The sequence below is a fragment of the Lutra lutra genome, chromosome 8 (genome assembly GCF_902655055.1).
Source record: "Lutra lutra chromosome 8, mLutLut1.2, whole genome shotgun sequence".
NCBI classification, from domain to species: domain Eukaryota; kingdom Metazoa; phylum Chordata; class Mammalia; order Carnivora; family Mustelidae; genus Lutra; species Lutra lutra.
In genome coordinates, this window is record NC_062285.1 from 66,809,179 (window position 1) to 66,822,615 (window position 13,437).

A 13,437-nucleotide genomic window follows, 5' to 3' on the forward strand; every position below is an offset into this window, starting at 1 on the left:
CATATATTCTTATCTTTTATTTATTTATTTATTTATTTATTTATTTATTTTTAAAGGTTTTATTTATTCATTTGACAGACAGAGATCACAAGTAGGCAGAGAGGCAGGCAGAGAGAGAGGAGGAAGCAGACTCCCTACCGAGCAGAGAGCCCAATGTGGGGCTCGATCCCAGGACCCTGGGATCATGACCTGAGCTGAAGGCAGAGGCTTTAACCCACTGAGCCAGCCAGGCACCCCTATTCTTATCTTTTAAACAAATATAGCTTTTCTGCATGTGAGAGGATGGAAAAATATCTGAATCACCACTGTTCCAAGGGATGAATTTAAAAGGAAAAATTAAGCACACTTAACCATACTACCATTTTTTCCTCACATAGCAAGTGCCAAGTCAGTCACTGTCAAAAGGAAATAGGCTACAGATTTACATAGTGTTTTATCAGAAGTTTGTTTCATGTAAGTCTGGAATTCAGTTTTCTTAAATTCAGGTATTAATTTTCATGAAGTGAAATTTTTACTTTATATAAACATTAATATCAGAGTCAAGAGATATGGTGGCTGTAAGGACCTATTTAGCCAGAGGGCTTCCATCCATTAAACAATAACCTTGTTGTTTAACCCGTAAACTGTCCCCGCTCCCCTTCCCCCAGGGGACTTACTTAAAAACAAGTCCCAGAAACCAGCCCCAGGTAACAAAGCCCTAAACACAAGGGTGGGTCAGGCCAGGTGAAGACATCCAATGGGGGGGGGGGGCACATACTGTCTCCCTAGTTACCAACGAGTATGGGCCCTGCCCTTTGGGAGCCTTTTGGGCACCAATTCTGACCAAGGTGATAGGCTAGGTCAAATGTCTGCTATAGGGTAGATTGTAATTCAATTGGTCACTTATGTGTGCCCTGGCATGACTGTGGAACTTTCTCTGTGTGTTACAATCTCATTGGCTACCTGTGCATGGCCAGGCCCAACCACATGGCCTTTGTCCTTAAAAGCTAGTCTGTGAAACAGAGATGGGTCGCCCTCTGTGTAAGAGGCGCAGCCCCAAACGTTCGGTCTGATTCTTGATGCTTGGCACGGAATAAAGCTTTGATTGACCTTCGCTTTATTTGATTGACCTTCGCTCCTTTAATCACAGACCCATCATTGGGGGACCTAACAGTGGCTACATTGTACTAATCTTTAAAAGAGTTGATACTGCCACAGGGTAATGTGTAATGCACATTTGCCTATAGAGATCAATTTCCAATAGCTTATGCTACCATATAAACACACACACACACACACACACACACACATATACACAACATATATACAAATTGATAGACATAGATTCAGATAAAAGTATAGATACAGGATCTGTTTTGTTGTTAAATATTTTGAATATCACTCAGATTATATATATACATATATATTCTTAAGGAAGAGGAATCATTTAAGGCATAAAAATATCTATTTTGGCACTGTAAGGTTTTTCTTAAACTACATAATTAACTTGAATAAACTGTGATTCAAAATCCCTCAAGAGGAATACTTTTAGAACCTTGTATCTTGGGTGGGAGAAAGACAAAATATTCTGGCCTGTTTTGACTAAGAAGAACATAAGGAAAGTGAGAAAAAAATCAAAGAAAGGAAGGACTACTGAAGCAGGAAATGCGAGGTTTATCTGATGGCAAGACCATGAGGGAGAACAATGACTTACAATGCTTCTTCTCAATCCTGTCCACAACTTTGAATAACAGAGAAAAACCAAAAACACAGATAATGTTTAGGATTCTGCCCCTCATCTACATTTAAGTCACTCCATATAACAGGAGTCAATTTAGATAAAGTCTGGAGGATATATTATAATAATATAAATTTCTAGCTTCTGAAAGGAGGAGCTTGAACTTTGCCTTCTATTTCAGTCTTATATTACTCTCCCCTTCCACCTGCCTCACTACCCCATCACATTATTGGACTCCAAGATCTCACATACCCTCTACTCCTTAAGACTGCAGATAGCTCCCTTTTTCCTCCCAGCCATGAAACTTTTCTCATTAAGGTCGATTGCCTAATGACAAGTAACTCAAAAAACATATATTTTTAGTTCTGATCTTATTTAGCCTTTATGCAGCTTTATTATCTTTTATCCTTCTTTCTATTTGGTAAAGCTTTCTTCATTCAAGCCACACCATACTCTCCATATTTTGTCATTCTTGGGTTTCCTCTGTGAGCTCCTTTACCCATCCATTAATGAAGACGCTCCTGGAAATCTGTCTTGGGTTTTATTTTCTTCTTATGCATATTTCCTATGGAAAATTTTACTCACTGCCATGGTTTTAATGGCCAACTCTAGGCTGATAAACCCAAATCTCGACATTTGCTAGTTCAAGTCTCTTTTTTGAATTCCAGATTTAACTGCGATTCCCTGCTGATCAGTTTTACTGACGGTCCATTGAGATATCAAATTTAACACATCTAAAACTGAATTCATAGCTGTATCATTACCTCTCCCCAAATTAACCCCCTTTTTAGGTTTTCTGGTTTAGTTGTTGGCATTAAGTTTCATCCTGTTGCTCAAGCAAGAAACCTTGAGCTCCATCTGGCCTCTCCCTCCCTCTCAACCTCACACATCCAATAACCAAGTCATATTAACATTTCAGTCTTTAAAATCCAGATATTTGAAGACAATTTAGAAACAACCCTACTAGAATATCTTGAGTAATTCACAGTTCTATATAACATCTACATTATATTATTTTGCAGATAAAACAGAAATATGAGAAATATGCTTACATGGAAAGTCAGAGGTAAAGCCAAAGTTAACAATCTAATTTCTGGCTATTCATGTTTCTTGCCAGGCAAGTTTACTTTAACATGTAAATGTATAAACATGATTTCCTGAGGAAGTTAAGGAGTCAGGAGGGCTTTAAGACTTAGGTGATAGTCTTCCTCTGACTTTTATGATGTGTTTCCATCCAAATTATTGTGTGTATGTCCCATATTTTCTTATTTAGAAAACAATCTACTCCCTCAGCATTACTGCAAAAGTGTTGACAAGACCAACAGAATATGTACAATATAGTCTAAGATAAAGGAGAAAAGCCTCAAATGAAGAAGGAAACATTTAGTTATTTTCCAAAGGAATTTCATTGTTTTCTCTCCTACTACTACCATAAACTTTCCTGGTGCTGTAGAGGTCACTCTCAAAAGGAGCCTCCCCTCCACCAACCACCACCACCATTTCTACACTTCTATCATTCCTCTGCATAATCAGCCAGAGGGCAAACAGAGGGGATAAGGAACATTTAAATTGTTTTTGCAACAACTAAAAATCTTTATACAATTGGTATAATTAAGCAATTGGTGTTATCAAATAATAACAACAGATTCTATATTTTATTTTCAGTCAGCTATGTTACAAATCCACCATTTGCCCCAAGCCAACTTTGATTTTATAATTGGGCATTCTCCTCTCAGATAATGCTTTAAGTAACCACAGCCCATAGTTGCCCATCATGTATGTTAACTCTGTAGCTCAAGTGTTCATAAAAATAGCAATATAAATTTTTCTCATTTATTAATATTATCTTAATTAGTCCTAAACTGAGGATGTTCTGCACCAACACAGATTAAATGTTCTTAGGTTTCCTAATTCTGAACGACCTATACTAGGGCATATCCTCTTAAATATATAGTTTCCCATGTCTAGCAGAATATTTGCAAGAATAGCATAGTAAAAGAAATAACACTAGACATTGACTTCAGTTGAAAATTAAGCTGCTCTGTAAATTACCATCAAGCCAGTGTGGGGAAAAAATGTGCATACTGACCGCTCAAGAAAAGACTACAGAGAGTCAGGCTGGTGTAGAAGAAAAACATCTGGTTTGTAATCCATGGAGAAGTGGTTTTAATCTAAATTCTAATATGTTCTGTGATTCTAAATAAGTTAACAAGCTTTCACAGATGTCACTTTTTATTCTTGTTTTTTTTTCTTTAAGATATAGTACAATGAGATTTATTCCTAATGTGATTTCCTATTGAAATAACATATACATCTATGGGTTTCATGAGACCCTATTGGATTTCTTTCCCAGGTTTTCCTTAGAGAAGTTTTCTCTACTAAGTACACAAAATACTTTAACAACAAATGGAAAGGTACTGAAGCTTCTAGCTTGATAAGCGAAGTAAGATCCAACTCATGGATTTGGAAAACAATTAATTAAAATTGCAATCCTAATAAGGACATTTCCACATCACAGTTTCATAACATACCTGTCTCTGCTTATTTCACTGTCACAAGTAAAATTTAATTGCTTCATATTTCATATTTATTATTTTACATATAGTATGTGTTTCAGATTAGAAAAAGTAATAGAAAAAGCATTAACCAAGCCAGGCCAGTCTCAGTCTTTTTTGGTACGGTCTCTGAGCATCCTCCTTTACTCACACATTTGAGAAATTCTTGTGGTTATATTTTTGTTAATTATATGTTATCTCTTAAGCCTTCCACACTCCTTATGGCAGCATCTAACTTCTAAAATTCCAATTTGAACCTTAATATGCAAATTACTATTAACTATAAAAGACAATCTTTAAACATTATTTTCATGGTCTCAATGCCCAAAGCTCTAAAATAAACACATATGAATAGTCAATAAAATCTGAAGACAATATTTAAATAATTTTGAAACAAAATTTTTGTTTTCATTTTTATATACATTTTAGTATAAATTTAATTCTTCTAGTACTAGTTGTGTTTTTTTTCCAATTCCAAATAATATGACACATAAATGGCTCTTTAGAAAAAGCTTAACAGGATCTTAATTACTTCCTCTGAAAATATTCTGAATGAAACACTGGTCTTGAGAGCTATTCTCTTTCCAGATGGTCAACTTGGTCAATCTGCCTTTCCAGAATAACACGGATTTTGAGGACTGCCAATTTGTTATATAAAGGACCTTCTCTCCAGGTAACATTGGCATCCTTTGGGGTGCTCAAGCAATCTGATTGCATCAAAAGAAGGATTTGGTAATATTTATTGAAATACAAAGCTTGGCATAACTAAGGTGGTTTCTTCAAACTTGATGGGATTATACTCTGTTTCCTGACCTCTGAAGAGCAGTGTACCAGAGTGCAAATCAATCTAGAAGAACACTTTTCTCACATCTCAGCATTGTAGTCCTGAAGCCCTTGTATTTTCTCCCCTCAATATACACTTCTCTCTCTTTTGTTTCCCTACAACTACTTAAGATAATGGGCAAAAAAAGAGGTATATTTCCACAAATAGTGCAATTCATTATTGCCCTAAAAATATCTAAACATGGTGTGGGGCCAGGCCCATGATGATAATAAAAAGGCACTGGACAGAAAGGCAAAATTTAAGTGCAACCCGTAAATTCATTAATCAAGATAAGTAATATCTTAATTGAATATTCTAAAATATATAAATTAATGCAAAAACCCTGGTGAATGAAATATTAAAAATTTAAATAAAGAAAAGATATTATATACTATATCTAGTTTTTTTTTAAAAGATTTTATTTATTTATTTGAGAGAGAGAGAGAATGAAAGACAGGGAGCATGAGAGGGGAGAGGTCAGAGGGAGTAGCAGACTCCCCACTGAGTAGGGAGCCTGATGTGGGACTTGATTCTGGGGCTTCAGGATCATGACCTGAGCCGAAGGCAGTTGCATAACCAACTGAGCCACCCAGGTGCCCCTACTATATCCAGTTAAATAAGCCCTCACACTTACCATTTGTTTTGTCTTGCATTAGTTAATTGTAGAGTAATTACATTTCAACTCATAAAGTGCAGTATAAATATCATTAAACACTAAATCTATAATTGTATTGTTTTTCCATACTTACAATTTTACTTGTTGGCCATGAACACTCATGAGATGCACTTTATATTCAATTGCTATTTCTAAAAGAATTTTAAGGAGGTCTAATTTAATATAATGTTATCCTTTTCCCTTCTCAGTAATAATTAAATTGTTCATGTGCTTCAGATAAAGATATTATTACAACTAATGTCACCTTGATGGAATTATTCCACCTAATAAGGTTTTTAAAACAGAATTTGAATCCACAGATACAAATAACAATAATAAATTCTTTATACTTCCATACAGAAGACTATAGTGTAACTGTGTAATTTACAATTAAAAAATTGCAAAAAAAAAATGAACTACAACTGGAAGACAACTATCTGCTTTCAGACCTTTTGGGAATGCTGCTTCTAGAGGAATGGCTCACAGTGATCATCCCAGCACACTGCTTTGGGGAAGACCACCAGAGTTTGAGTAACTATATATTAAGAAAAATTGGTGCTTATGTACAATAAAATAAAAATAAGCAGACCTTGATTGCAATAAGCATGAAGGTTTCAATTATTTAAAATTTGAAAAGTGTAGATTACAGGTACCACAGAGCTAATTTCTTACTGAAGCCCCCCACTCTCCCCTTCCTTGTCTACCTTTACCATTTTGCATTAGAACAGAGGGGGCAAACTTTCAGCTGACCTAATGAAACACTGTTGCAAAAATAAGAGGCCAACGTGTGTGCAATTGCAGTTCAGCCAGAAAGAATGCTAATTCTTGGCTTCAGTGCTTTCTTTAAAGAAATTATTCAGGCTTTTCTGTGGCATGGAACACTGTGACCAGCCAGGAACTGTTAGAGATGAAAATAACCTTTCTTTGTTATGACCCCAAAAATGTAGTATTTGTTTCAGTTTCATAGGAGACTCTTGTACCTAGTTTGTTTTTTTTTTTTTTAAAGTGAGGGGTAGGATGGGGAGTGAAATTAGTCATGCCCTAGTCATTTTCCATAAACTATAATTTCCTAACTTAGTATGTGTTCCCAACGGACTTGTAAGAAGAGTACAAAAATCTGATACCATTTTGAAATTGCTCAAGTAAGGTCAAAGAACATGGGATATAGAGGAGGAGGAGCTGATCAAGGGTCCTTTCCACCCTTACTAGCTGTAGGACACTGAATTATGATTAGAAATATCCTTTTCCATAAAACCCATGTCACAGAATTGTTATAAGAATTAAGTAATATGACAACTATAAATAATCCATAAATTATGAACTATTACACCAATGTCATGAAGGATTTTAAAAGATAACAAAATATAATAAGAATATAAATTAGGATTGTAAAACCAATCTCTACTATTACTGGAAATAAAATTAATTTTTAAATTCCTGCTATCAGTCTATGGGAGTAAAAGCTAATAAATTGAGATATTACAATGAAATACTTTCTTACATAAAGAATTTTCCCTTTTAGGGGAGACTGGGTGTCTCAGTGGTTAAGTGTCTGCCTTCAGCTCAGGTCATGAACCCAGGGCCCTGGGATCAAGCCCCGCATGGGGCTCCCTGCTTAGTGGGAGCCCTGCTTCTCCCTTTCCCACTATTCCTGCTTGTGTTCCTGCTCTCTGTGTGTCTCTCTCTCTCTCTGTCAAATAAATAAACAAAATTAAAAAAAAAAAAGAATTTCCCTTTTTAGAAACATGAATTCAAAAACTGAAGAAATATTAATTATTCTTTCAATTTTTATTAACTTAGGAAAGCCAATTAATTTTAAAAAGACATTTTAAAATTTATTCTCACTTACAAAAAAAAAAGAAAAAAATTAGAAAAGTATATGTAAATTACCTTGGTTTAAGAACTTTGCAAGTAGTTTTTAGGTAACATAAAAATAATGGATACTAAAAATAAGACAATTCCATTATAAGGGAATAATTGAAGAGTAAAAATTTTACTTCATAGTACTATTTGACTACTAGTAATAACCAGAGTAAATTGTAAATTTTCAAATACTCTTACCGGGTATATTAAAAATGTATAGTTTCTTGAATTGTTGCATTGGATTTCCTTAAGATAACTTTATAAAACATAGGTGTATTTTGTACAACAAAAGAATTTTGAATAAAGCATATAAAAGTCTTTTTCTTTTTATCTTGATCAATTTCTCCTTTCTCTTTATTCTACTAACTTTTCTTGAGAGATGTTACCCACTCTGGATTTTCATTACTAGTAACATATGATTCTCAAATCTATTTCCATTCCCAAGTTCTGTTCTAAAGGCCACAGTCCTGTTTTCAGTTATCTACCGGCCATGATACCTGAATATTTACCATGGATCCCTTAGCCCCTTCAAAAACAAACTCAACATCTTCCACCCTCTGACATCCACTTCTGTCCCTATATTTCTCTCTGATTAAGAAGAACTGCTGGGGGCGCCTGGGTGGCTCAGTGGGTTGAGCCGCTGCTTTCGGCTCAGGTCATGATCATGATCTCAGGGTCCTGGGATCGAGTCCCGCATCGGGCTCTCTGCTCGACAGGGAGCCTGCTTCTCTCTCTCTCTCTCCGCCTGCCTGCCTCTCTGTCTACTTGTGATCTCTCTCTGTCAAAATAAATAATAAAATAAAATCTTAAAAAAAAAAAAAAAAGAAGAAGAACTGCTGGGGCGCCTGGGTGGCTCAGTGGGTTAAGCCGCTGCCTTCGGCTCAGGTCATGATCTCAGAGTCCTGGGATCGAGCCCCGCATCGGGCTCTCTGCTCGGCAGGGAGCCTGCTTCCTCCTCTCTCTCTGCCTGCCTCTCTGCCTACTTGTGATCTCTCTGTCAAATAAATAAATAAAAATCTTTAAAAAAAAAAAAAAAAGAAGAAGAAGAAGAACTGCTACCCACAAAATATGCTCTAATGTCATTTTTCCAATGGCGACTTGAGAGCCAGTAATCAAAAAATTACTGAATCATACAATTTAGAAATAGTTTACTAAAACTTTACAAGGGGAAGAAAAGAAAACTGCAAAGTAAAGAATAGAAGTACTCTAGTGAGTATTGAGTAAAGAACAAAACTTTTCACAATTCCCTAAGTCAAAGATACTTTAAAAAGATAGACTCTACTATCTTATGGAAAATTAAGTGCTGCGTAAATAAAAGGAAGTGTTACTACACTAATATATAGAGTATATTTTTCTAGGAATTGATACAAATGGGAAATATTAAAAATTTGAATGTGTTTTGATAAATCTGTTGATAGTTTCATAGTAAATGTATTGTCAACATCTTCCAAATTGTATTTCACTTAGAGATGTTAATGTGTTTATTTGCAGAAAGGTTAGCTATCAAATACATTTGTAAAATGCTGCATGTAATTTTCTCTGAAGATTATAATGCATATTTCCAATAAACCTGTTTAATTTGACTAATCCAATTTTTTTTCCTAAACTTATTTGACAAGAGTTATTATTTTTCCAAAGAAACAATTCAGTGTTCTGGAGCTTACAGTTTGCATAAACCTGAATGCAGGGAAGCCAAGTCACAGAACACATCCCTAGCCTTTAACTATGAGATCAAAAAGGAAATGCTATGTAATATACCTCTAATACAACTGACGAGCATTTTGACCAAAACTGACCCCATGTGGTAAAACTTACATTAGTTATTATTAATTGAATAATTTGAACTGGAGCTCATTTATATCCTTATAAAATAAAAACAAAACACAGAACAAGTATCAAAAGCTACAGTGTAAAAACATTTCCTGAATAAAGGAAAAAAAAATTGAACCTATATTTTGGAAAGGTCATACTGCATACCTTGGAAAATAATCCATCCCACAGCAAAACACATCCTAGTAAAATTATCAGACTTTAAAGAAAATTTTAAAAATCTTTCAGGCAGCCATATACAATAGCAAGTCACTTATTAGAGAAAGAAAATCAGACTATCATTTCAATAGCACCTTTTAATTACATATATATATAAATATAAATAGATATAAATATAGATATATAGAAATACATGGCCTACCTATGATGCCATTCATCTACTAAAATATACATATATTTTTAAGACACAATGTAAGCATAAACTATTTTTTTTTTTAAGATTTATTCATTCATTCTAGACAAAGAGACAGAAAAAATGCACATGCAAGTTGGGGGAATGAGAGGAGAAGAGAATCTTCGAGCAGACTCCCTGCTGAGCATGGAGCCTGACACCTGGTTCAATGGCAGGACTCACGAGATCATGACCAGAGCTGAAACTAAGAGTTGGACACTCAACCACCTGAGCCAGCCAGGTGCCTAAACTATTTTTTAATCAATAAGTGGATGAACAGAAGAGAGTGCAGGACATGAACTACAAACTAGATTTTTTTAAGAATGTAATTATTTATTTGAGAGAGAGACACAGAGAGAGAAAGCATGAATGGGGTGAGGGTAGAGGGAGAAGCAGACTCCCTGATGTTCAGGGACCCTGATGTGGGGCTTGATCCCAGAACCCCAGGATCATGACTGGAGCCATAGGCAGATACTTAACTGAGTCACCCAGGGGCCCCAACAAACTAATTTTTTAAAAAATGTAATTTCTTTTGTATTTTTGTCATTGAACCATGTAAATATTTCAGTTAATCATAAAACAGAACCAATTTTTAAAAAGGAGATCCTAAAATTAAAATGTAAAGCAAAACCAATTAATCTAAATGTGAACCCAATTGGTGGCATTACCACACTGAGAGGAACCAATGAGGAACTGCTAATCAACAGGCATAAAGTCTCAATTATGCAAGATGAATAAGTTCTAGAGGCAGCTATTACAACACTGTCCCCATAGTTAACAGTTTTGTATTGCATATAGAAACTTATTACAAAGATTTAAATCTTGTGTTCTTACCACACACGCACACAAATTAAATACACACACACAGAGTAATTTGACACAGATTCCTAGTGAGCTAGTCTATGGGCAAAATGAATTTTTAAAAATTACCTGTTATCAGTAATAATAATATTGGTGGTAGTGTTTTTATTGCATACATTATTGTATGTATAATGTTGGATGAAATAAATGTGTGATTTTTGGGATAATATAATTTTATCATTCCTGATTTTCCTGATATAGGATTCTTGGCAAGGGAGAAAAGAGATAGCAATGCAAGATGGAAGGAATTAACTAAAATTTCTGAAAGCTTGAATTTTAATTATAAAAATCAGTATGAACTAGCAATGTGCCTGCTCAAAATCAAAACAAAAACATTTTCCTACACTTTCAACAAAACAAATGAAAAACCCAGTAATCAATCCAGTAGCCGTAAGAGATATCTTAGCAACAAAATTAAAGACGTGAAATACTAAAGGAATCCTAGAACTTGGAAAAAAAAAAATGGTGATTCCAGACCAGAGGCAAGTTATGTACAGTGCGTGGGTTATAGAAAAAAACACATTCATCTTGAGTTGGTAACTATTGGAAGTGGGTAGTGGGTTCATTTAAGAATTCGTTAGACTTTTCAGTCTAGTTTTGTACATATAAGAAATTTTTCATAATATACACAAAATAAAACAAAAAGAAACTTGTCTCATAGTCTACTTGGATGCAAAATTTTATAATGCAGAGTGCCCATACACGCTTTATAATCTATATAAAACACAATTTTGTAGATGCTATAAAGGGCCACATTCCAAAGAAAATCTAAAATTATGGTAACCTCTTGCAATTATGGTCTGATTTTAACTTCAAAAAAGCTGCATGTATTTCTTAGCTCAAAGTCAGCTTGGGCTGAACTGGGTCTTTCCAAATTCAAATGTAAGTCCTAACTCCCAAAGTGATTGTATTTGAAGATGGGGCCTTTGGGAGGGAATTAGCTTCAGATGAGGTCCTAAGAGTGGAGTCTTCATAATGGAATTAATGCCTTCGTAAGAGACCCTAGAGAGTTTGATCTCTTCTCTCTCTGCCGTTGTGAGAACACAATGAGAAAGCGCCCATCTACAGTGTAGGAAGAGAGTTCTCAACAGGACCCAACCATGATCTTGGACTTCCCAGCATACAGAACCATGACAAATAAATTTCTATTGTTTAAACTATCTACTTTAATGGTATTTTGTTATGGCAGCCCAAACTGGCTGATACAGGGCCTTTCACTTGGCAATGCTCAATAAATGGTGGAATTTAAAATGGTAGATTTCTAAGTTGCTTTTAAAATTCTCAAAACACCAAAAGAACATTTTGTTTTAAAGTCGAAATATTCTTAGTATGCAGACATAAATCAACTACTCTGTAAAATATTCATAGTATCAGAAGCTTAAAAATGTAAATGATTAGAAACATTAAATCACCAATCTGATTACAGAATGGTACTTCATAAAAATAGAGCAGCAACTATTAGAATCATACTACATAATAACCATCTACAATGTAGAAAAAATTTCTTGCCTTGGGCATCAAATTAAGGTATAGTTTTATTGTGTGTAAGAAGATGAATAACTCATATCTGGTCTGTTAGAAAAAAGGGGAAACTAATTTACATTTGTTATCTTAATTAATCCTTGACAACACCAAGGGCTCATGCTACTATACAATACTATATCTAGTTTTCAACATATAAACTAAATAGCATGTTAACTAGTCATGTAACATTTCTACTTATTGCTAACATATAAGAACATAAATTTATCTGCTTTCTATTTAGCACAAAAATAAAAAGATTTGTTTTTATATTAAAAAAACACTGAATACAGCTAAATCATTTTATTTTTACTTTTTTTCTGACTAATAGATTTTCAACTTATCTTTAATCTGCTGTCAAAATAAGTAAGCAAAGGGTATAGGCATATGGAGAGGGGATTCAAGTTTACATTTGTGGGGTACTACTCTATTTAGAAGCTTACCATTGGCTAAGCATAACAGGAGAGTGATAGTTGAAACCAATTAATCAGGAGATAACTGTACTTCAAGTTCATTATCTTACTGGTGAGAATTTTCTGAAGTAATGAGTGACAGCATCTTTGAGTCCTAACTAATAACTACATTAGGCAAACAGAACAACTTTATACCTTTTTCCTACTGCATTACTAATTCACCATTCTTTTTTTTTTTTAAGATTTTTATTTATTTATTTGACAGACAGATCACAAGTAGGCAGAGAGGCAGGCAGAGAGAGAGGAGGAAGCAGGCTCCCCACTGAGCAGAGAGCCCGATTCGGGGCTCGATTCCAGGACCTGGGATCATGACCTAAGCCGAAGGCAGAGGCTTTAACCCACTGAGCCACCCAGGTGCCCCCTAATTCACCATTCTTGAGGAGAAGTTTGTGAATAGCAATTCTTATAAGAAAAATGAATGCTTCGAGTTGGGAAATTCCTTTAAAAAGTATATTTAGATTTTGGAAGAAGTCACAGGAAAGTGGGAGAGAATAATTAATCTTATAAATATTCATTCATTCATTCATTCAACAATGAGTTATTGGCTGCCTACTATGTGTCAGTTAATCATAAATCCGGGAAATCAGCCACAAACAAGACATGCTAAATCACTGTTTTCAAAATACTTACATTCTATAAGAGAACCAGTGTATAAAAACAAGTAAATAAACAAGATATGTTGTTAGTTATAAATACTCTTTAAATATAAAACAAGTAAAATACAAAGTAGAGCCATGCCTTAGGGAGT

The 13,437-nt window shown here is 34.7% G+C and overlaps 1 protein-coding gene across 3 annotated transcripts in view; it reads right to left on the minus strand.

Moving 5' to 3' along the window:
• Positions 1-13,437, minus strand: part of CNTN1 (contactin 1) — a 375,956-nt gene that overhangs the window by 297,349 nt on the left and 65,170 nt on the right. The window lies entirely within an intron of this gene.